Here is a 25,961-nt window from a genome sequence, read left to right as displayed (position 1 = left end):
TAAAATCTGTGTTCATTTTTTTTTAGTTTGTTGTGGTGTAAAGCACTGGCCTTGAGTTTAATCTGGCATTTAGACCCTGCGTTGTTATAATTTTGGTCTCTTTTAGAGAATATTCAGAATTACACTGCCTTCCTTTCCTCATCTGGAAGTCAGTTTATGAATAATATCAGGAATGGTACCTCCTCCTTCTTTCACAGTGGGCTAATTCCAACAGTTTGAGTATTTTGAACATCCATGTGTAACCCATATATTACTATTTCTAATTCTGAATAACAGGTTTCCTCTTCTCTCTAAGATTAGTCGATTGTTTAGAAAGCTTACCCAGGAATCTGTCCCGAAACAGTCTTGTGGCAGGTGGCAAGGTGTGTGGGAGGATATCGGCAGGTACCTGTCACGGGTGCCTCCTCCAATAGTTTTGAACTTCACCCCTGAACAAGTGCAAAATCCTAAAAGCCTGATAGAATGTTTGAGAGTCGTATGCCCTGACCCTGATAATGCCGGAGAACGACAGCTTGCAGCATTGTGCTGGGTCCTGGCTTATGCCTATCAAACGGTAATTAACACTACCCAGCACAATGGGAGGAGATGGTCTCTGAATCTGATGACCAGGTAACACACACTGTGGCTGACCCAGATGATCAACCAACTATGGTATCAGTCACCCCCATAGTCAAGTCAAAACAGTAGAAACGGAAGTCAACTCGTTTAGTAAGGGAAGAAGCCCCCCCTAAGAAGGAGGGAGAAGGGGAAAAGGCAGGCACCTCTAAAGCAGGATCATCACAACAACAGCAGGAAGAAGAGACAGAAATCATAAATGAATCAGAAACCACCCAATCCCTATCCCTGAATGAGTTGCGAGAAATACGAAAGGATTTCAGTTGACACCCAGGTGAACACATCCTCACCTGAAGTCCAGTGCACAACATCCATGTGGCGTAAATTTGTGCGGAATGCACCATCCTCACATGCCAGTACGCTGGCAGTAATTAATTGGGATGAGGGGATGGGACCAACAGTGTATACTATATCCTGCCAGCTTCAAAAATATGAAGACAATCTCTCTGTTCCGCTACGGGCCTGCATCTCGGCTATGGAGAAACTGTCCCAAACGCTCCACCACCTCGTAGAACACTCATCTCCCTCCTCACCCAGATGGAGTAATATTTCAGCCATTACGAATCGGTATTTTCCTGTTCAAGGGAGAGAGTACCAGGGACACACACCATGTGGCACCTTGTGGTCTTATCTGCGTGACCACAGGGAAGATATGAGGAAGTGGGATGGTGAACCTACCTCAATCCTAGCAGCTGGAGTACATGAACTGGAAGGAAACACAGCAGCAAAAAGGGGGTCTCCTAGGAAAAATGCTGCTCCGTTTTCTGTTGGGCAGTTCCCCAGAGGCAGTAGAAGAGCTGATGTTATTCTTGACCCTGATGAAGGGACCTCTGCTTCGCATTTGCAAGAATTAAGTGGCAGACACTCCAACCAGGACTAGAGGGGCCCTGCCTCTAGCCAGGCAGAGGAGAGGGATAACCAGATTTATTGGACTATGTCGATCCGATGGCCTGGCACATTGGAACTGCAGGAATACAAAGTTCCAGTGGACACCGATGCACAGTGTACCTTAATGCCATCAGGCTACCAAGGGACAGAACTCATCTATATCTCTGGAGTGACAGGGGGATCCCAACAATTAACTGTATTGGAAGCTGAAGTGAGTCTAACTGGGAATGAGTGGCAAAAGCATCCCATTGTGACTGGCCCAGAGGCTCCATGCATCCTTGGCATAGACTACCTGAAGAGAGGGTACTTCAAGGATCCCAAAGGGAACCGGTGGGCTTTTGGCATAGCTGCTTTGAGCACAGAGAAGATTAGGCAGCTGTCTACCCTGCCTGATCTCTCAGATGACCCTTCTGTAGTAGGACTTCTGAGGGTTGAAGAACAGCAGGTACCAATCGCTACCACAACAATGCACTGGCGGCAATATTGCACCAGCCAAGACTCCCTGATTATCATGAATGAGATGGTTCATCGGTGGGATAGCCAAGGAGTGATCAGAGAGACTTGCTCACCCTTTAATAGTCCTATATGGCCAGTGCGAAAGTCTAATGGCGAGTGGAGGCTAACAGTGGACTATCGCGGCTTTAATGAAGTCATGTCACCATTGAGTGCTGCACTGCTGGACATGCTAGAACTCCAATATGAACTGGAGTCAAAGGCAGCCAAATAGTACACCACAATTGATATCGCTAACGCAGTTTCCTCCATCCATTTGGCAGCAGCATGTAGGCCATAGTTTGCTTTCACTTGGAGGGGCATCCAGTATATGTGGAATCGACTGCCCCAGGGTTGGAAACACAGCCCTACCATTTGCCATGGACTAATCCAGATTGCACTGGAACAGTGGGAAGCTCCCGAACACCTGCAATACATCAATGATATCATCGTGTGGGGCAACACAGCAGAAAAAGTTATTGAGAAAGAGAAGAAAATAATGCAAATTCTTGGGGGTAAAATGGCAGGATGGATATCGCCATATTCCGATGGATGTGATCAACAAAATAACTGCTACGTCTCCACCAACTAGCAAAAAGGAAACACAAGCTTTCCTAGGCCTTGTGGGGTTCTGGAGAATGCATGTTCCAGGCTACAGTCAGCTTGGGAGTCCTCTATATCGAGTGACTCGAAAGAGGAACTATTTCGAGTGGGGCCCCGAGCAACAACAGGCCTTTGAACAAATCAAACAAGAAATAGCTCGTGCAGTAGCCCTTGGGCCTGTTTGTACAGGACCAGCTGTGCAAAACATACTTTACACTGCAGCTGGGGAGCATGGCCTCACCTGGAGCCTCTGGCAGAAGACCCCAGGAGAAACTCGAGGTCGACCTCTGGGGTTCTGGAACCAGGGCTATCGAGGATCAGAAGCCAAATACACCCCAACTGAAAAGGAGATACTAACAGCATATGAGGGGGGGTTGAGCTGCTTCAGAAGTTGTTGGTACAGAAGCACAGCTCCTCTTGGCACCACGGCTACCTGTGTTATATTGGATGTTCAAAGGGAAAATCCCCACTACACACCATGCAACCGACGCTACGTAGAGTAAGTGGAGTATTGACCAAAGAGGTAACTCATGCCAAAGAGGCACCACCATATAATGAGTTGCCAGAAGACAGAAAGCAGTATGTGTTGCTCACTGATGGATCCTGTCGCGTGGTAGGGAGCCATTGGAAATGGAAAGCTGCTGTGTGGAGCCCCACACGACGAGTTGTGGAGGCCATGGAAGGGGAAGGTGAGTCGAGTCAGTATGCAGAAGTGAAAGCCATGCAACTGGCCCTAGAAATTGATGAAAGAGAAAAGTGGCCAGTACTGTATCTCTACGCTGACTCATGGATTTTTAGTTACAAAAGATGAGGAAAAGGCTGAGGTACTCAATGCCTTCTTTGCCTCAGTCTTTAGCGGCAAGACCAGTTGTTCTCTGGATACCTGGTACCCTGAGCTGGTGGAAGGGGATGGGGAGCAGGATGTGGCCCTCACTATCCACGAGGAAATGGTTGGCGACCTGCTACAGCACTTGGATGTACGCAAGTCGATGGGGCCGGATGGGATCCACCCGAGGATACTGAGAGAACTGGCGGAGGAGCTGGCCAAGCCGCTTTCCATCATTTATTGGCAGTCCTGGCTATCAGGAGAGGTCCCAGTCGACTGGCGGCTAGCAAATGTGACGCCCATCTACAAGAAGGGCCGGAGGGTAGACCCGGGGAACTATAGGCCTGTTAGTTTGACCTCAATGCCAGGGAAGCTCATGGAGCAGATTATCTTGAATGTCGTCACGCGGCACTTGAAGGGCAACCAGGCGATCAGGCCCAGTCAGCATGGGTTTATGAAAGGTAGGTCCTGCTTGACGAACCTGATCTCCTTCTATGACCAAGTGACACGCCTGGTGGATGAGGGGAAGGCTGTGGATGTGATCTACCTTGACTTCAGTAAGGCTTTTGACACCGTTTCCCACAACATTCTCCTCAAGAAACTGGCTGCTCGCGGCTTGGACTGGCGTACGCTTCGTTGGGTTAAAAACTGGCTGGATGGCCGGGCCCAAAGAGTTGTGGTGAATGGAGCCAAATCCAGTTGGAGGCCGGTTACTAGTGGAGTCCCCCAGGGCTCAGTGCTGGGGCCGGTCCTCTTTAATATCTTTATCGATGACCTGGACGAGGAGATCGAGTGCACCCTCAGTAAGTTTGCAGACGACACCAAGTTAGGTGCGTGTGTCGATCTGCCCGAGGGAAGGAAGGCTCTGCAGGAGGATCTGGATAGGCTGGACCGATGGGCTGAGGTCAACTGTATGAAGTTCAACGAGGCCAAGTGCTGGGTCCTGCACCTGGGGAGCAACAACCCCAAGCAGCGCTACAGGCTGGGAGATGAGTGGTTGGAAAGCTGCCTGGCAGAGAAGGACCTGGGAGTACTGGTTGATAGGCAGCTGAATATGAGCCAGCAGTGTGCTCAGGTGGCCAAGAAGGCCAACAGCATCCTGGCTTGTATAAGAAGCAGTGTGGCCAGCAGGTCTAGGGAGGTGATTGTCCCCCTTTACTCGGCTCTGGTGAGGCCGCACCTTGAGTACTGTGTTCAGTTTTGGGCCCCTCGCTACAAGAAGGACATGGAGGTGCTCGAGAGAGTCCAGAGAAGGGCAACGAAGCTGGTGAGGGGTCTGGAGAACAAGTCTTACGAGGAGCGGCTGAGGGAGCTGGGCTTGTTTAGCCTGGAGAAGAGGAGGCTCAGGGGAGACCTCATCGCTCTCTATAGGTACCTTAAAGGAGGCTGTAGAGAGGTGGGGGTTGGTCTATTCTCCCACGTGCCTGGTGACAGGACGAGGGGGAATGGGCTAAAGCTGCGCCAGGGGAGGTTTAGGTTGGATATTAGGAAGAACTTCTTTACTGAAAGGGTTGTTAGGCATTGGAATGGGCTGCCCAGGGAAGTGGTTGAGTCGCCATCCCTGGAGGTCTTTAAAAGACGTTTAGATGTAGTCCTTAGTGATATGGTTTAGTGGAGGTTTTGTTAGTGTTAGGACAGAGGTTGGACTAGATGATCTTGGAGGTCTCTTCCAACCTAGACAATTCTGTGATTCTGTGATTCTGTGGATGGTGGCAAATGATCTGTGGGGGTGGTTACAGCAATGGAAACAGAACAACTGGCAGCGCAGGGGCAAACCCATCTGGGCTGCTGCCCTGTGGCAAGATACTGCTGCCTGGGTAGAGAACATGGCTATAAAAGTATGTCATGTAGATGCTCACATGCCTAAGAGTCATGCCACTGAAGAACATTAGAATAACAAAGAGGTGGATTGAACTTTGAAAACAGAAGTGGCTCAGGTGGACCTAGACTGGGGATGTAAGGGTGAGCTGTTTGTAGCTCAATGGTCAATGTATGGTGGTCAATGGCTCTATGTTGGTGGTCAATGGTTCTACGTCCAAGTGGAGGCCGGTGACAACTGTTGTACCTCAGGGGTCTATCCTGGGACCGGTATTGTTTAATATCTTCATCAATGACACAGACAGTGGGATTGAGTGCACCCCCAGCAAATGTGCAGATGAGACCAAGCTGAGTGGTAAGGTTGATACAATAGAAGGTAGGGACATGGACAAGCTTGAGAAGTGGGCCCACGTGAACCTAATGAGGTTCAACAAATCCAAGTGCAAGGTGCTGCGCCGGGGCAATCCCAGACATGAGTGCAGACTGGGAGAAGAACTCATTGAGAGCAGCCCAGCAGAGAAGGACTTGAAGGGTTCTGTTGGATGTAAAGCTCGACATGAGCCAGCAGTGTGTGATTGCAGCCCAGAAGGTCAACTGCATCCTGGGCTGCATCAAAAGAGGTGTGGCCAGCAGGTCAAGGGAAGTGACTGTCCCCCTCTACTCTGCCCTTGTGAGGCCCCACTTGAGGTACTGCATCTGAGTCTGGAGCCCCCAGCACAAGAAGGATGTTGATCTGTTAGAACGGGTCCAGGTCCAAAGGAGGGCCACAAAGATGATCAGAGGGCTGGAGCAGCTCTCCTATGAAGAAAGGCTGAGAGAGCTGTGGCTGTTCAGCCTACAGAAGAGAAGGCTCTGGGGTGACCTTATTGCATCCTTTCAGTACTTAAAGGGGCTTATAAAAAAGATGGAGAGCGACTCTTTGCTCAGTCAGATGACAGGACAAGGGAGAATGGCTTTAAACTAAAAGAAGGGAGATTTAGATGAGAGGTTAGGAGGAAATGCTTCACTCAGAGGGTGGTGAGGCACTGGAACAGGTTGCCCAGAGAGGTTGTGGATGCGCCATCCCTGGAGGTGTTCAAGACCAGGTTAGATGAGGCTCTGGCAAACCTGATCTAGTGGGTGGCATCCCTGCCTATGGCAGGGGGGGTTGGAACTAGATGATCTTTGAGGTCCCTTCCAATCCAAGCCATTCTATGATTCATTCTATGATGGGCCCATGAAACATCAGGACATCTGGGGAGGGGTGCCGCATACAGATGGGCTCGTGATCGAGGGGTGGACCTGACCATTGAGGCCATCACACCATTCACCCATGAGTGTGAAACCTGTGCTGCAATCAAGCAAGCCACGAGGGTATAATATCCCTGGAATAGGGGGCGTCATCTAGGATTTCTATATGGTGAGCCCTGGCAAATTGACTATATCGGACCACTCCTACAAACCCGCCAAGGCAAACGTTACATACTTACCATGGTAGAAACAACTACTGGTGGCTGGAAACATACTCAGTAAACCATGCCACCGCCCGAAACCATCTTGGGCCTGGAAAGGCAAGTGCTGTGGCATGATGGTACACCAGAGAGAATTGAGTCGGACAATGGGAGTCACTTCTGAAACAATCTTGTCACTTCCTGGGCCAAGAGGCATGGCATTGAGTGGGTGTATCACATCCCCTATCACCCACAAGCCTCTGGGAAGACTGAGAGGTACAATGGACTGTTAAAATCCCAGACAGGAGTACAGACTGAGTGACGAACTCATTGAGAGCAGCCCTGCAGAGAAGGACTTGAGGGGTTCTGTTGGATGTAAAGCTCGACATGAGCTGGCAGTGTGTGATTGCAGCCCAGAAGGCCAACTGCATCCTGGGCTGAATCAACAGAGGAGTGACCAGCAAGTCGAGGGAGGGGTTTGTCCCCCTCTGCTCTGCCGCTGCGAGGCCCCAACCGGAGTACTGCATCCAGGTCTGGGGTCCCCAGCACAAGAAGGATGTGGAGCTGTTAGAGTGGGTCCAGAGGAGGGCCACAAAGATGATCAGAGGGCTGGAACTCTTCTCCTATGAAGACAGGCTGAGAAAGCTGGGGATGTTCAGCCTGGAGAAGAGAAGACTCTGAGGAGACCTCATTATGGCCTTTTAATACTTAAAGAGGGATTATAAAAAAGATGGAGAATGACTTTTTACTCAGGCAGATAGTGACAGGACAAGGGGAAATGGTTTTAAACTAAAAGAGGGGAGATTTAGATGAGATGTTAGGAGGAAGTAGTGAGGCACTGGAACAGGTTGCCTAGAGTGGTTGTGGATGCTCCATCCCTGGAGGTGTCCAGGACCAAGTTGGATAAAGCCCTGGGCAACCTGATCTAGTGGGTGGCTTCCCTGCCCATGGCATGGGGGCTGGAACTAAATGATCTTTAAGGTCCTTCCCAACCCGTGCCATTTTATGATTCTATGAAAATAGGAATCCTTGGCCCCTGAATGACGCCAATTCGGACTATAATCATCCATGGGATTAAGCAGCATGTCAAACAGCTCTGAGAAATTTGGTAGAGGCCATTCAAGGGTGTGCAGTAGTGGTGAACTGGGCCATGGTACAGGAGAGCAGACAATGAGTAGATGAATACCCAAGTGATTTCTGGGGGTTATTACATCAACTGTTGCTCAAACATGGGGGGATGACTCCCCAGAACTGTAATGATGTCCTAGCCATAAATGTTTTTGTAGATCAAGCTGCTCCAGACATTCGTAAATATTTTAAGGAACATATGCTGGGTTGGCAACGGGAGACGTTGCAAAAGATTTTGAGCACAGTGATATTTCTTTACGACGGGTTAGAGGAAAAACAAAAGGTGGAAATGATGAAAGAACGATAAAGAATCAAGAAACAGGAAGCTACTTTATTGGCATCAGCACTCGCAAGGAAATTGCAGGCTAGAGGAGAAAATAGAGGAGTCCGAGGAAGGTGAAAGTTAGGCCCTGGATTGGTTCAAGGAAGGGGAAACGGATATAGGGAGAGGAACAATAGGGGAGAAAATAGAGATTGCTACTACTGTGGGAATATGTGACATTTGCAGCAGGAGTGCCCAAGGACCCACCCCCCAGCGACTGAACAGACCACCAGGAAAGCAACCATATGGAGAAAATACTCAATGACTAGACCAACAAAGTGATAAAGATGAACTAGTTTCAGAGACTGGAATCTATGCCCTATGGAAAACAAAGATAAAATATATGGGACACAGTTGTGTGGTGGTTTTACACACCTGGGCAGCTGAACTCCACCACAACCGCAGCACCTAGAGTGCTGCATCCAGGTCTGGGGCCCCCCAGCACAAGAAGGAATTGAACCTGTTAGAGCGGGTCCAGAGGAGAGCCACAAAGATGATCAGAGGGCTGGAACATCTCTCCTATGAAGAAAGGCTGAGAGAGCTGGGGGTGTGCAGCCTGAGGAAAAGAAGGCTCTGAGGAGACATCATTGCAGCCTTTCAATACTTAAAGAGGGCTTATAAAAAAGATGGAGAGTGACTTTTTACTCAGGAAGACAATGATAGGACAAGGGGGAATGGTTTTAAACTGAAAGAGGGGAGATTTAGATGAGATGTTAGGAGGAAATTCTATATTCAGAGAGTGATGAGGCACTGGAACAGGTTGCCCAGAGGTTGCGGATGCGCCATCCCTGGATGTGTTCAAGACCAGGTTAGATGAGGACCTGGCAACCTGCTCTAGTGGGCGGTATCCCTGCCCATGGCAGGAGGGTTGGAACTAGATGATCTTTAAGGTCCCTTCCAACCCAAGCAACTCTGTGATTCGTGTATTCATTATACCCAAGTGAAAGCTACTCATCCACAGCTATGGAAAACTGAAATAATGGGGCCTTCAAAGTTGAAAATCACCAAAGTTAATCGATTATAAATGTAAAGTCTGATATTGTATAAATTGAAGTGCATCTCTATTATTGTGTCTATCCTATAAATATATATATACACACACATATACTTTCTGTGTGAAGGTATAAGTTTCTTTAAATTAGAAAATGAAGGGGTTAAAAGCATTATTAGTCCTTTTTTGGTTGAGTGTACTCAGGAAGCCAGGGAGTGAAGGAAACCAAGAAGTGTTTTTGAATCCCTAGAGCCAAAACACCCATTTTGCATTGATAGTTTCATATGAGTTTACTGCCAGCCTGGCAATGGTTGACTTCTTGATTTCCAGCTCTAAAATTGTAGGTAAAGAAAATTTTAGTCCTACTAATTACAGAAGTAGTTTTCTTTGTTTGTATGTGTGTTAATACAGTGCACATGTAAATGTTTCTCAAAATTAGCGAATGTTGAAAAGATAAGACTCATCTAACTTTAGGAGGTTAGATAAGTCTCAAAGGGGGGAATTACGATACCAGTAGTTAACTCTCCTTTCTGTGAAAGAGATAAAATATGTACTTTGAGGAAAGGGTTAGATGACCCAAGCCTTGGAGATGCCTAAATGATTAACTGAGGAACTGCTAATCAGAAAGACCATTCCGTTGACATTCTTGAGGGAAACATCCTGACGTATGTCCTTGAATATGTCACCAATCAACATAACGTGAATAATTGGCTGAAAATCAACGATGAGGAGTAGTCTAACGTGAACTATCCATTAACTATCCTCATTATAATAGTAAAAATCACACCCCTAGGCTGGGAGATCCCAGCCCAACAAGTGACCCTTCCTCTCTGAGGATGCGCAAAATGATTCTGTTACGTCAGCAGTATGCAAATTATGTAACCAGCCAGAGGCTAGGGGATTATACCAACATGTAAACGTATTGATAAGGCACTGCATAAAGAGTGGCGCAGAAAATCCATAGGTGTGCCAGATTTGAAGGAAACCAGCTGGTACCCAGACTTGTGAAATTCTGAAATAAACAATTTATTGACCTAGTGTGTAGACTGTCTTATTGCACACCGGATAACAATTCTGAACTTTTTATCAGAAAATATATGCATAACATTAAATTCTTGTTGCTTTAAACAAGAGTTGACTCTGAGTGAATTCCGGATGCCTGGGGAGACCCATTCTGCTGGGAGAAACAATGGGATCCCCAAATGCCATCAAGGAAAAGATGCAACATATAGATGGGCTCGTGATCGTGGGATGAACATGACCGTGGACACCATTGCACAAGTGTCTTGGTTTCAGTTAGGACAGAGTTAATTTTCCTCCTAGTAGCTGGCAGGGTACTATGTTTTGGATTAGGATGAGAAGAGCGCTGATAACATGCTGATGTTTTAATTGTTGTAGAGCAGTGCTTACACCAAGCCAAGGACTTTTCAGCTTCTCGCTCTGTCCTGCCCGCGAACAGGCTAGGGGTGCAGCAGGAGCTGGGAGGGGACAGACCCAGGACAGCTGACCCAAACTGGCCAAAGGGATATTCCATACCACATGACATCATGCACAGAAACACAACTAGGATGAGTTGGCCAGTTACTCAGGGACTGACTGAGCATCGGTTGGCAGGTGGTAAGCAATTGCCTTGTGCCTTGTTTTGTATTTTTATTACTATTATTTTCCCTTCCTTTTCTGTCCTATTAAACTGTGTATCTCAACACACACACGATTCTCTCCCTCAGTCCCACTATGCGGGAGTGAACCAACAGCTACACTGTACTTGGGAGCTTGCTGGGTTAAACCACAACACCAGGTTCACTGGTTTAGGATGGAATCTGCCTCTCCATTCAAATTCATGTCACACCAAAGCAGCTAGATTCAGTGCAATTTATAAGATAGGTCAGAACATAGGGGAGGAAAAAGGTGTTTTCTCTGAATTTATTTTTTAGTTTGTAACGGTGCACGTGGGTGAAGGTAGGGATATGAAGCAATGAGAAGTTAAGCACTAGCATGCTTCATGATAAACCTTCCTTTCTGAGCAAGGTTTTCCTCCGCATTAGGTAGAGAATAACATGAAATCAGAACAAACACAGCCAGCACAGTCAGAGGAATAGATGATTTATTGAAATAATCTATTTTTTATTATAAAAATCCAATAGTTAAACACGAGTTACTTGTGTGACACGCAAGGCATTCTTTTAGATCAATCTCTATCACTAGACCACTATTACATCTGAAGTAATGAAATATCCTCATTAACTGCTGCTGTGCCAAACGTTTAAAAAGTTTTTTAAAAAGTGTCGGGGGGGGATGGGGGAAGGTGTTGCCTCTGTAAAAAGAGACCAGTAGCTGCACCTCCACATCAGACTGATCTGGTTCCAGCCAGCTCCAAAACAGACCCACCACTGCCCAAAGCTGAGGAGGAAGGGGGGAGTGGGAAGCATGAGAAACAATTGTGCAGACGCCGAGGTCAGTGAAGAAGGTGCTCCAGGCACCAGAGCATATAGCCCTGTAGCCTGTGAAGGGGACCACAATAGAGCAGGTGGATATGCCCTGAAGAAAGTTACAGCCCCCGGCGAGCCCACTTCGAAGCAGGCTGCTGGCAGGAACAGCAGTCCATGGCAAGGAGCCCACAGAGGAGCAGGTTCCTGCCAGAAAACTGCTGCCCATGGAGGGCACACACTTATACTGGGTCTGGCTAGGATAGAGTTAACTTACTTCACAGTGGCTCACATCGTGCTATGTTTTTGATTTGTAATTAGAATAGTTTTGATAACACAGAGATGCTTGAGTTGCTGCTGAGCAGTGCTTATGAGAGAGGGAGATAGGAGAACCTTATCAAGTAGAGATAGAGCGCTGACGGCATTAAACTAGGATGCTACTTAGTGTCTTTGCTAACTATGGTGCATTGTGCAAATTAACTAAAGCAAGAAGCCCTGGTCCCCTTACCAAGGTCAGTCTCTTATTAAGAGTGTGAGTCTATCTTAAGAAACTGGTAGAAACTGGTCCTGCGGATGGACAAGAGCCAAGGAGCAACTGAGTCTGCGCAAAGACAAGAGGTCAACTAGCGGTGACGAGGAAGAGTCATCAACCTTCATCCCCACGACCCCTGATGACCACCACCAGGAGACACTGCGCAAGCGCAGATGGGAGGAGTTTATGGAAATGACTCCTTGGAACTAATTTTAATATGAAGCGGGAACAAGTTACGAATATGTATAGGCGTATTGTGAAACATCATGCATACTTAACTCTTTGCTGCATATAACCATGGCCAATTGCCGCGTCAGGTGCACACGACTATGGTAGGACTATCCCCTGTGCTGCCCAGTGCTGAATAAACATACCTACTTCACAGTCTTACTGATTGTGGAGTCCGTTTTCCACAGGTCACTTACACAAAGTCCAAGTCTTTTCTGCTTCTCATGCTGCCCTGCCGGTGAGGAAACGGAGGGTGCACGAGAAGTTGGGAGGAGCCACAGCTAGGACAGCTTACCTAAACTGACCAAAAGGATATTCCATACCGTATAACATTGCACTTAACAATAAAAGCTGGGGGTAAAGGAGGAAGGGCAGACAGGACATTCAGAGTTTTGTATTTTCAAGTAACCCATTACACGTGATGAAGCCCCACTTTCCTGGAAATGGCTAAAACCACCTGCCTGCTTATGGGAAGTAGTGAATTAATTCCTCATTTTACTTCGCTTGGGCACACAACTTTGCTTTACCTATTAAGTTCTTTATCTCAACCCACAGGTTCTCATTTTTACCCTTTCCAATTCTCTCCCCCATCCTACTGTGGGGGAATGAGCAAGAGACTGCATGGTGCTCAGCCACCTACCAGGGTTAACCCACAAGAGCAGTTTCCTCCTGAAGGATTGTAGACTGTGGAGAGGACCCACAAGTAGATCACAGGAAAAACATAAGGAGGAAGGAGTTTCAGAAAGGAAGCATTATGTTATGGACTGAGTACAACAACCCCTACCCCCCATTCCCCATCCTCCCTCCTGTACCACTTGGGGCCAGGGGAGGAGGTAGAATGCTTCGGAATGAAAGAGTGAGGTTGATCCTGGGAAAAAGTATTTTAATGTTTTTATTTGTTTCCTCACCATCCTACTCTGACTTTAATAGGCAAAGCAGGCTCGACTTGGAGAAAAACAATTTAATTTATTGCCAATGACCATAACTGGTAAGTTATCTATCTCCCTGTCTTTATCTCAACCCAAATTTTTCCATCTTATTTTCTTCCCCCCATCTTTTTAAGTCTAACAAGATCACACTAATTCAAAAGGTTGTTTGTACAAGTGCTTAACTCCCACTTAAATTCGCTGAATTCACATACTCAAAACTAAGAACAGGCTGCCCATGGAACTGGTGGAGTCACTATCCCAGAGGGTGTTTAAGGAAAAGGCTGGATGTGGTACTTAGGGACACAGTTTAGTGAGTAACATTGGTGGTAGGGGGGTGGTTGGACCAGATGATATTGGAGGCCTATTCTAACCTTAATGATTCTATTCTACAGGCTTGCTTAACAACTTCCCTATAGACAGGCCTAAATACCTGTTTCAAATATGCTTCATAAATGCTTTAATATGTCCCCAATTTAGAAAAATATGCCACATGACTGTTCAAATATAAACATAGAACTGTTTTATTGAATATATCATCTCCACCTAATATGCTATGCAGTGAGAATTCTAATGTTAGTGATATCACAAAATAACACATTCTGAAATGTAACATTTGAGCTGGAAGATACCATTCACAGTCTAAGGAGAGCCATTTAACAAAGCTTCTTTTTTCCAGACCGCTACACTAAAAAACCCTAAGTGAATAACATATTTTCATACAAAGCTATAATTTATAATGTAGAACATGAGCAATTACTTCTATTAATTGAAGCTGTCGTTTTCTGCTGTTAGGACAACTCTCAGCTATTCAGAAAAAATGGTACTATTTTAATGAAATATAATGGGATACAGAGAACTAATGTGGACTTTTTATTAAAGTATAGTTATGGTAAAGGCAAAAAATTATAGCTGTTCTAAAAGCAAACAGAAGAAAAATAAGGATGTTAATCTAGTTTTCATTTCAACTTTACTGGTGTTTAATTTTTATTTTTTTTAAATCAGTGTTCTAGTTCTTAAGTCAGCCAGGTGAGAAGTTATACAACTAAATTCAGGTTAAAAGAAGTAATGCATTTTACTGTTCTGTGAGAGAATGTCTGTCTCTCATTCCACTCCCATACCACCTACTTGACCATATACTTTCTACCTTTTTCACACACCGGATTTGAAAAAACTGAAGCCAGGGATAGAAGAATGGGGGCTTGTTTAATCACATTAATGATTTCTAAATAAAACAATCGTAATTATTAAAGCCAGGAATGAAAGGATGGGGGCTTTCTTAATCGCATTAAAATAGATGTTGCTGAGTGTCTTTGCTTACTACTGTGCAAATTAACCGAAACAAGGAGTCTCGGGGCCCCTCACAGAAGATGGTTCCTGACAAAAATGGGGAACCTGTCTCAAAAACCAGCTGAGACCGACCTTGTGGTTTGGACAAGAGCCAAGGAGCAGCTGAGTCTGTACAAAGGCAGGGGGTCAACTAGTGGTGATGAAGAGGAGTTATCGGCCTTCATCCCCACGACCCCCGATGACTACCACCAGAAGGCACTGCGCAGGCGCAGATGGGAGGAGTTTATGGAAATGACTTCTTGGAGCTAATTTTAATACAAAGCAGGGATAGGTTATGAATATGTATAGGCGTATTGGGAAACTTCATGCATATGTAACTCTTTACTGCATATAACCAAAGCAAGTTGCCACATTAGGGTGCGCATGCCTTTGGGAGCTATCCCGCATGCGCCCGGCGCCTAAATAAACCACATACCTACTATATAACTCATTTGCTTTGAGTTGTAGAGTTCTTCCACGAATCAAAACAGTCAGATTGATATCACAACGTAAATTTGTCCAGCAGTCAGTTTTATGCATCTTCAAGTCAAAGAGGTTTGTGAAATTCTTGTGATCAGCTTGATTTAAAATAGCTAGTTTTCTTGTGTTTAGTAAATAAAACTTGAATATAGGATTTTATATTAATTTCCAAAAGTTTTAGAAAAATGGTCTCAGAATATTTGTTAGCTAAACCAAGATGAGATGATGTGGTGGTTTTACTCAGGTGGGCAGCTGAGTTCCACCACGGCCACTCTCTCACTCCCCCCTCCTCAAAGAGGAAGGGGGAGAAAATACGACACAAAGAGCTTGAGGTTTGAGATAAGGATGATTTAACTAAAGGGAAAAGGGAGAGGGAGGAAAAAAAAAAAAGCTGCGTGGAAGCACAGAGAAAAAGGGGGGGAAAAAAAAAGGTTATTCTCTACTTCCCATCAACGAGTGATGTTCGGCCACGTTCTGGGAAGCAGAGCCTCAAAATGCATAACGGTTGTTTGGGAGGACAACCCCCTCCCCCACAAAAGCCCCCCTTTTTATTGCTGAGCATGACATCATGTGGTATGGAATATCCCTTTGGTTGGTTTAGATCACTTGCCCACCCCCAGCCTGCTGGCTCTTGGGGGCTTGGAGGGAGTCCTGATGCTGTGCCAGCATTATGCAGCAATAGACAACACTGGAGTGATACCAGTGCTGTCCTATCTATGAGTGCATAGCACAGCACTGTATGGGCTGCTGCAGGGAAAGTTAACTCCATCCCAGACAGACTCATCACAGAAGACAACAGAAATAAATAGAACCAATGAAGCATTGACTATGCATGAAAGTCATCTAAATGATATTAGCCAATACTGCAAGCCTCACATAGACACAAGAATCCCTATAGTAGATGCTTATAGAATAATCTCTTCAGGGGAGGTCTCTCTTTAACTCCTTTAGTTTGATTTATACCCCAAAGCAAAAAAAAAAACTGATGCCTTCCAAAACATTTGTATGTTTACTTGTTCAGTTGGTGACTTTTATGAAGTCCTACAATGGATTAGTTTAAGTTTAAAACGGAAGTTGAAATTTGCAAACCACTTCTAGCAAGCATTAAATGCCTTCCTCACTTCATGCACCACTGAACGCTGCTTTATTTTGTCTTCTCTCATAGTACACTAAAGCAAAACACATAAAAGATACACACACACACCAAAACACGACAACCACTCTCATAAGTACCAGAAGCATTCTGAAGTAGCTTTGTTTTGCAAGGGGTTTCCTATTTCAGGAGCTTTCTGTCCCTCAAAATTCAAATTAGCTTATTATGAAAAGAAAACCATGACAACTGTTTGTAACAATGAAGCAAGAGTACATCTGACATATACTGAACTTCTGAGAGTAACCATTACTGTTGCTAGGAGTCAGTTGCTGTGCAACTTAAAGGGTATGTGGTACTTTCAGACAAAGAAGCATTAATAAACTTGTAGTCCTCCTTATACATCTGACCAACTTGCTTAAAGAGCTTAAAACTCTTCACAAAGCGTCACACATACCTACAGACATATCTTTTTAAAAAGGGTTATACTAACAGATTTTAACACTATATGTTAATATGAAAGCAGAAAAAAAATAAAGCAGTAAATATCTGCACTGCATTCTAACTGAACGCAAACAAAAGTTTTCCTCTAATTCATCATTTAGAAGGACAATTAAAAATCTTAAACACCAAGAAATCTGAGTTAATGTTTCAACAGTTAAAGTTTCAACAGTTAAAACAACTGCACACGTTCCATAGAGATGTTTTATTGTACGCTCTCAAAAACAGTATATCAAACTCCATGTTTTGGACCATAAATTAACAACCTAAAAAAAAGCCATCATGATGCTTCATATTTACTTTTTAATATCTAAACATGTCCAAAAGATCTTCAAGTTGACTACAATGTTTTTATCAAACTGGATTCTTCTATATTTGTTAATCATTTTCAATCAAAAATTCTGCAGGCCAAATTAGGTATCTACAACTACCTCTACAGGATCAGTGTTTTCAATAAAGTTTTTAGCAAATCCACTGGAGAAGGGCTAAGAAATGGCACATAGAAGTGAACAATATGGCTTTTCTCCAAAAAGTTGTTGTATAGTAACACAATTAATGACATCTATAAGAAATAGCAAGTCTGGCTTATGCCTTTTGCTCTTTAAACATATCCATATTACAATAGATAGAGTACATTTGGAAATTGTCCAGCTGTCTATTGCCAAATGAAATACATAACACCTGAGCACTGCCTTTCCCTCAACAGTAGAATAAATTTTCTTATCTTTCCCAGGTAATTATTCAGATGAAATCTGTGTTCAGATACCTCTACCTTTCTTTCAAATTAGATGGAGGACAGTATCACAAACTATTTCCTTAGGAGAACAAAAATAAAAAGATGTCACAAAAGTTACCAAAAAGGCTAAGATTAACTAGTCTATAAAATACCTATTTTGTGCACCTCAAAACATTTCATACTGCTTTAATAGTACCTCTCAGAAAGAGGTAATAAAAATGAAGAATGCTCTGAAGGGAAAACATCGGGGGGGGGGGGGGGGGGGGGGGGAGCAAATTTCTTCCTAAGAAAGCACTCATGAAGGCAAACGGTTTTGCAACTGCTATTTTGTTTCTTCAGAATTCATGAACTTGCAATGTCTTTTCTAAAGCAAAACCAGACCTTTTCTTGCCTACATTAGGTTAATGTGTTTATAAGACAAACCATCATCTCTTGCCTCAACACTGTACTTTTAGGATTTAGCCTTGTAAAAAAAAATAAATGCAGTGGCAACTAATGGATTCCAGAATCAAGCACCTATTTCCATCAACTAACTCATGCAAAAAAGAAACTAATAAGCTGTCTTTGCTACTTTAAATTACTTTCAAGGACAGATCGCTGCAACGTTAAAAGCTACCCTACTGACCATGATCTCAAAAGTGATGGAAAATAGCCTAGAATCATGATATCAACACAGCTACAGTTAAAAATATCTAGACATGTTATGAACTAAAAACACTTACTGAATTGTACTTAAAAGTTACTGGTTATCTGAACTACATTGTACTGTCATGAATTTGTTAGATCTAGTTTCCACTGAGGCAAATTCTTTTTTTCTGTGTTACCCAACGAAATACTAGAGACAGGAGGTACTTCAGCAAATAGCAGCTGCAAAATGCTCTAACTTGAGTTGTACCATAAGTAATCTTCTATTAGGTATTATAAGATAGTCCCTTGAATGTAATTAAAGTAAATGAAACTTTTGCAGACAAACAGGTTTGTTTACATAAAACAAGACAGAGCCTCAATCCATTAAGTTTGGTGAGACAGCTTGGCTGAATACAGATTTTTCACATAAAGAAATTCAACCAGAACCAGGCCCTAAAGAAAGAAATTCAACCAGAACCAGGCCCTAAAGAAAGAAATTCAACCAGAACCAGGCCCTAAAGAAAGAAATTCAACCAGAACCAGGCCCTAAAGAAAGAAATTCAACCAGAACCAGGCCCTAAAGAAAGAAATTCAACCAGAACCAGGCCCTAAAGAAAGAAATTCAACCAGAACCAGGCCCTAAAGAAAGAAATTCAACCAGAACCAGGCCCTAAAGAAAGAAATTCAACCAGAACCAGGCCCTAAAGAAAGAAATTCAACCAGAACCAGGCCCTAAAGAAAGAAATTCAACCAGAACCAGGCCCTAAAGAAAGAAATTCAACCAGAACCAGGCCCTAAAGAAAGAAATTCAACCAGAACCAGGCCCTAAAGAAAGAAAACCTGCACCTGGGCCAGGGTAATTCCAAACACAAATACAGGCTGGGTGGAGAATGGATTGAAAGCAGTCCTGAAGAAACGAACCTGGGGGTGTTGGTGGATGAGAAGCTCAACATGAGCCTGCAACGTGCACTTGCAGCCCAGAAAGCCAATTGTAACCTGGGCTACATCAAAAGAAGCGTGGCCAGCAGGTCAAGGGAGGTGATTCTCCCCCTCTACTCTGCTCTCATAAGACCCCACCTGGAGTACCGTGTCCAGCTCTGGGGCCCCCAGCACAAGAAGGACATGGAAGTATTAGAATGAGCCCAGAGGAGGGCCACAAGGATGATCAAGGGGCTGGAGAGAACTGGGGTTGTTCAGCCTGTAGAAGAGAAGGCTCCGGGGAGACCTTATAGCAGCCTCCCAGTACCTAAAGGGGGGCCTATAGGAAAGCTGGGGAAGGACTGGACTCTGTCAGTGAGTGGAGTGATAGGGCAAGGAGTAATGGTTTTAAAGTAAAAGAGGGTAGATTTAGATTAGATATAAGGATGAAATTCTTTACTCAGTGGTGAGACACTGGAACAGGCTGCCCAGAGAAGTTGTGATGCCCTATCCCTGGAAGTGTTCAAGGCCAGGTTGGATGAGGCTTTGAGCAACCTGGTCTAGTGGGAGGTGTCCCTGCCCATGGCAAGGGGGTTGGAATTAGATGATCTTTAAGGTCCCTTCCGACCCAAGCCATTCTTTCTGGGATTCTATAAACCAGCACTCCTCTCTCCCCTCTTATGGAGGATCTACCTCATCTGTGCACGACTAGCATGCTTCTACCATACAACTTGTCCAAGTTGAATGCTCCCTTTAGTCTTTTCCACTCTAATTCTTTCTCCCTCACAACTCAGCATCAAACTTTAAGTAATTGATGCAAGTATGTGGATCAGGCTTTGACAAATACGCACATGCTTATTCTTTCTAAACAACTGTTTCACATGTACATAATAAAGATCTACCTGAAGTGAAGAAGATATTGCCATCTACACTTCAAAAATGTTTATAGCAAATTTAACATGGTAAAGGGTTATCGCACCAACAGAGGTGTTTAAATCAGCCTTCAGGTTGCTGGTGAGAAAATGAGAAAGATAGATCCTGAACTGCTAAATAAGCATTCTTTCTAGTCATTTACAGTTGACTAAAGAAGTCTTCCTCAAAATAGATTTTAAACATCAATTGTGTGTATGTTGAGATGAAGCCAGTAAAGTTCGCACTCCAAAATAAAACAGATTAACAAAAGAGTAACTGTAGGATATCCCTGCAGTTCAGTCAGATATACTTCAGATATGACTGACGTGCAATGCTTCCCAACCTTGCCACATCCCACTATCTCAAGTAAACTGTGAAACATTAAATCATGTGGAGGTGAAGCATCTAACACGGAAAAGAAAAGAACAGTGAATAGGAAACAATTCAGCAAAAGGGAACTGAATTGAGGAGCTCAATCAAGATTGAAATTGAGTGCCAGCAAATACAGAAAACAGAATTATAAGATGTATATTAACAGACAAAACTATCAGCAATAGGTGGTGGGAAGCAAAACAGGACAAAAACATAAATTGCAAAAACAAAGAAAAAGTTGATAAAAGATTTAAAGACCAATGTTTAGTTTAACTCCTTGTCTAGAAAGAAAATGAACGAGATATTTAAAGGATGTTATCTTCCACCACTATCTGAATACAAAAAATCCCTTTAAAAATCTAGCATTTTGTCTTCCGTTTTCACAGACTTGTATCCGTTTGTTTAAAAAAGAAATCTAAAAAACAATTTTTTTCCTAATACAATATTACTTTATAGCTAGGTCAAAATTTCAGTCTTAGTTGAGAAAAGGTTTAATTCAAGAGAACCAATAACGTGATAAAAATATCCCTGTTTTGTGCCAGTTTGTAATAGGCAACTAATAATTCATGATGGAATTGAATGTTAGAGAGATAAAGTAGAGCAAATCCAAGGAAAGCAATTATACAGGAAATACCCATGGGATTTATGTTAAGAACCACCGAAAAAACATTGGCTAAGGGTCTGTGAAAGATTAGATACCCACACAGTACTAATGTTTTTCTTCTTTTAAGTTAATTTACAAATAGGTTAAAAGCCACAGTAGTTCTGTTGCTATGTAGAAAAGCAATGACACTTTCATTAGTTAACAGAAAGACACTATAATACGTACATTTGTTGTAAGAAGGGATGCACTTCCTAAGACAACATAAGCTAGGGTTAATCAACTATGAGACTGTTTAAGAACATCTACTGAGAGAATACAACCTGATACAGGAACTAAATGGCAACAAGAAACCATGCATACCAACTAGCAAGTTTGGACCACCTTAATTAAGAAAAATATATGCATGTAGATGGCTATTATTCCTATGTAACTTCTCATTAAAGACTTCTTTTGCTCTTCAGGAACAAATGCTTCTAAGAAAATAAGACAAATACACAGCATTGGGTGCTCTAAATACACTTAATTCTTTTGATTTTACTGAAAACTTAGTGGTTTCTATACTATCAGATTAAATTCTACAAGTAGTATGAACTGGAGAATTCAAGAAGGTTTGAATCAGTTCATGAAAGATAATGCAGTCAAGTATTCCATTTAGAACAAGTATGTTTATAAATAAAGCGAAAATATCAATGAGAACAGAAAGTTGGGAACTCAGAAGCACACTTAGAGTTAAATTTTAAAGCTTGCAACCCAACAGCTTGATTTACAGAAACAACAGCTAATTACAGTGAAGAATTTCATATAGCACCCATTAGCCTCTCAACCTCCACTATTAACCGTTAATCACACACCATCAAGCCAATTTTAAATGATCTCTAATCCCTCTGCTGTGTTACCCACTGGCCTTCCCTATCAATACACAAAATATTCTGGAACATTACAAGTACCACAGCATCTCAGATCACAACTTCCAATAAAACAGATAAATTCCCTCCATAATAAACAACCACAGGGCAATTTGCATCATCTTTGGAAAAAATGGAAATGATACTTATTCCCATATTATAAAATGGGTGAGAAGGAAGGTGGAGGAGGGGAAAGAATTCGAGCTGACTGTCTTCCCCCCCAATAGCGAAGCCCAAGGGAGCAGTCCCTGCACAGATGCTGCATGGAGAGAGAAGATAAAGGTTAGAGTGAAAGAAAAGGAGAAGAAAGGGAGAAAAAGACTGGATTGCAAACGTGTGCATAACAGTTACATTCACCTGAATTGTGGAAGGTTGTTCTTGTTGGTAGCGGCTGTTCTTGTAGGTGACGATTAAGAAGGAAATGGAAAACAGCAGAAAAGCAGCTGTTGTTGATGAGTAACAGTCACCAAGGCTACAGTGACTATGGCGCTTGATTCACAAGGCAACAGTTGCTATAACTCACAAAAGAGAGAGAGCAAGCGAGAGAGGAAGAAGCAGTAACCCAGCCTAAGATATCCGGAAGAGGCAGAGCCTTTCTTATGACGGACAGCTTCTACAACCGGATGGGAGGGGGTGCGGTTTCCTTAACGGGGAAGGAAAGTAAGGTTGGTGGGGACGTACTAACTCCTCCACCTCCCTAAAGGCATGAGATGGTACTTTCTATCCCCAACAAGTGAAATAGCAGTAGTATGACGATGGACAATCCCTGGATGTAAGTGACACTACATTGGAGAGGCTAGGGAAGGAACCTGGTGGCTGGTGGCAGTGGCTGATTGTTCAAAAGGATAGCAACCGCCAAGCTGAAACCCGAGTGGGAGGGGGAAGGAGAGAAGGGGGGTGTGGTCATATCTACATATCTGTCTCCCGAGTAGATCACTCTTACTGACATCCTGACGTCACATCCGATTAGCAACTAAGAGAAAGGGGTTTTTTTGTTTGTGTTTTTGTTTGTTTGTTTGATTTTGTGCAGGGATCTCTGTTCAGGGGATTACTTTGCTTTTCCACCATGCTTGTTTCCTGCCACTCAGAAGCAATTGCAGAGTAAGCAGGAACTTGTTTTGTGCTTGCTGCTTGTCACCTTTCTACTAATTTTTCCATCAGAAAATGGCAGGGAAGAGCTGCTGATAGATGGGGTATTTGTTAACTGCTGCCATTTTAAAGTCCGTGAGACTATGACAGCAGCTTTACTATCCTCAATGGCAAAGCTGAATATTTTCAGTAACTCCTGCATACCCTTGGCTTGCTGGACTCAGCACATAGACAACCAGTGTGCACATTACCAGCTGCCTTGGGCCAACCTTTCCCTGCAGTGATGTTCATCACAGATCCCTGCTCTTACCCACATATCACTCACCAAGGTGATCAGCTCCGGGACAGAGGTGTTCTGCAGTGAAGCAAGGAATCGTGACGTGCAAGGGATTTCCTGCATCAAGGCAGCTCAGGCAGCAAAGGGAGCCTCCAGGAGCCAGCAATTCTCACGAGAATGGCTGACAAGGATTGGGCAGAGCTTGTATCAAAAATAGTGTGGCCAGCAGGACTAGGGAAGTAATTGTCCCTCTCTACTCAGCTCTGGTGAGGCCGCACCTCGAATACCGGGGCCGCCCCAGCCCCTCGTACAATGGCAGCCCCTAGGATGAGAGGTTAGGAGTGTGGCGTGTCAGTTTGTGCGGGAAGGCGCAGAAGCTTGGCCAGCTCGACCAAGGAGTGATAGTATCCACCCAGCAGAAGGCCATGGCCTCTCGGAATTTGGCACCCACCATAACCCATACAGTCTCCCAGACAGAGCTCTGGGGGGAACATGCTGCTACCCAAGTGTCAGGTTGTAGGGTGTGCCCTACTCTTATGCCAGTTCAGGACCTCAGGAGTGAGCATGTCTGGGGGAGGTGTGCCCAGGTGGAGGCACTCCTCCACTTAGTGACAGTTTCTGGAAGAGGTGAGTAGGTTGAGGAGTATCAGGGAGTCCAAGAGGGAGATAGACTACAGGAGTCGCTCCGTACCTTCCCTGAGACAGGCCCAACAGACAGAAGGGATGCACAATATGGAGGATTCCCTATCCTCTCTCTACCTGGCTGAATACACTGACCTAAAGGATAAGGAACAATGGCAAAAAGTCCCTGGTAAGCGTGGCAGGTGTGTCCCCTCAGGGACTTTCCCACCTTCCCAGGTGCCTGTGCACAACAGGTATGAAGCTTTGCAGGTTGATCTGAACAACGTTGATGAAAAGCTTGACATGAGCCAGCAGTGTGTGATTGCAGCCCAGAAGGCCAACTGCATCAACAGGAGAGTGGCCAGCAGATCGAGGGAGGTGATTCTCCCCCTTTTCCCCCTCTACTCTACCCTTGTGAGGCCCCACCTAGAGTGCTGCATCCAGATCTAAGGCCCCCAGCACAAGAAGGAACTGAACCTGTTAGAGCAGGTCCAGAGGAGGGCCACAAAGATGATCAGAGGGCTGGAACACCTCTCCTGTGAAGACAGGCAAAGAGATCTGGGCATGTTCAGCCTGGAGAAGAGAAGGCTCCGAAGTCACCTCATTATGGCCTTTCAGTACTTAAAGGGGGCTTATAAAAAAGATGGAGTGCAACTCTTTGCTCAGTCGGATAATGATAGGACAAGGGGGGATGGTTTTAACCTAAAAGAGGTGAGATTTAGATGAGAGGTTAGGAGGAAAGGGGAGACCTTATAGTGACTTTCCAGTACCTAAAGGGGGCCTAGAGGAAAGGTGGGGAGGGACTCTTTGTCAGGGAGTGGAGTGATAGGACAAGGGGGAATGGCTTTAAACTAAAAAAGGGTAGATTTAGATTAGACATTAGGAAGAAGTTCTTTACTCTGAGGGTGGTGAGGCACTGGAATGGGTTGCCCAGAAAAGTATCATAGAATCATAGAATATCCCGAGTTGGAAGGGACCCATAAGGATTATCAAGTCCAACTCCTGGCACCGCACAGGTCTGCCCAAAAGTTTAGACCATGTGACTAAGTGCACAGTCCAATCTCTTCTTAAATTCAGACAGGCTTGGTGCAGTGACTACTTCACTGGGGAGCCTGTTCCAGTGTGCGACCACCCTCTCGGTGAAGAACCTCCTCCTGATGTCCAGCCTAAACTTCCCCTGCCTCAGCTTAACACCGTTCCCACGGGTCCTGTCACTGGTGATAACGGAGAATAGGTCACAGCCTCTCCACTTCCCCTCGCAAGAAAGTTGTAGACTGCGATGAGGTCCTCCCTCAGCCTCCTCTTCTCCAGGCGGACCAGGCCCAGTGACCTCAGCCGCTCCTCATATGTCTTTCCCTCTAGGCCCTTCACCATCTTCGTCGCCCTCCTCTGGACACTCTCCAACAGTTTAATGTCCTTCTTGTACTGTGGTGCCCAGAACTGCACACAGTACTCGAGGTGAGGCCATACCAGTGCAGAGTAGAGCGGGACAATCACTTCCCTCAACCGACTAGCAATGCCGTGCTTGATGCACCCCGGGATACGGTTGGCCCTCCTGGCTGCCAGGGCACACTGCTGGCTCATATTCAACTTGCTGTCAACCACAACCCCCAGATCCCTCTCTGCGGGGCTGCTCTCCAGTATCTCGTCGCCCAGTCTGTACGTATAGCCAGGGTTGCCCCATCCCAGGTGCAGGACCCGGCACTTGCTTTTGTTAAACTTCATGCGGTTGGTGATTGCCCAGCTCTCCAATCTGTCCAGATCTCTCTGCAGGGCCTTTCCACCCTCATCTGAGTCCACAACTCCTCCAAGTTTGGTGTCGTCGGCAAATTTGCTCAAAACACCTTCTAGTCCTACATCCAAATCATCTAAAAACATTGAAGAGGACTGGCCCTAAAATGGAGCCCTGGGGGAACCCACTAGTGACCATCCGCCAGCCAGATGTGGCCCCATTTACCACAACCCTTTGAGCCCTGCCCATCAGCCAATTGCTCACCCATCGTATGATGTTTTTATCTAGCTGTATGCTGGACATTTTGTCCAGTAGGATCCTATGGGAAACTGTGTCAAAAGCTTTGCTGAAGTCCAAACAGATCACATCAGCTGTTTTCCCTTGATCGACTAGGTGGGTGATCTTATCATAAAAAGAAATCAAATTTGTTAGGCAGGACCTACCCCTCATGAACCCATTCTGGCTGGGACCAATGACTGCATTGTCCCCCAGCTTCAATAACTTCAAGGATCATCTTTTCCATAATTTTACCAGGCACTGACG

The 25,961-nt window shown here is 44.7% G+C and overlaps 1 protein-coding gene across 2 annotated transcripts in view; it reads right to left on the bottom strand.

The window, feature by feature from the left end:
- The window catches only part of LOC121062890 (transcription factor RFX3-like), a 215,500-nt gene extending 193,228 nt beyond the window's left edge, over nt 1-22,272 (bottom strand). The window contains exon 1 of one of the 2 annotated variants that reach the window (XM_040543181.1): nt 22,057-22,272. The gene's annotated coding sequence lies outside the window, so the exon portion shown is untranslated. Of the gene's footprint in view, nt 1-1,293; nt 1,479-22,056 lie in introns of those variants that run through there. The other variant, XM_040543180.1, reaches the window with a different exon arrangement.
- Between the last annotated feature and the right edge of the window lie 3,689 nt (nt 22,273-25,961).

The sequence above is a fragment of the Cygnus olor genome (genome assembly GCF_009769625.2).
Source record: "Cygnus olor isolate bCygOlo1 chromosome W unlocalized genomic scaffold, bCygOlo1.pri.v2 SUPER_W1, whole genome shotgun sequence".
Lineage (NCBI taxonomy): Eukaryota > Metazoa > Chordata > Aves > Anseriformes > Anatidae > Cygnus > Cygnus olor.
This window is presented reverse-complemented; position numbering and strand designations above follow the sequence as displayed.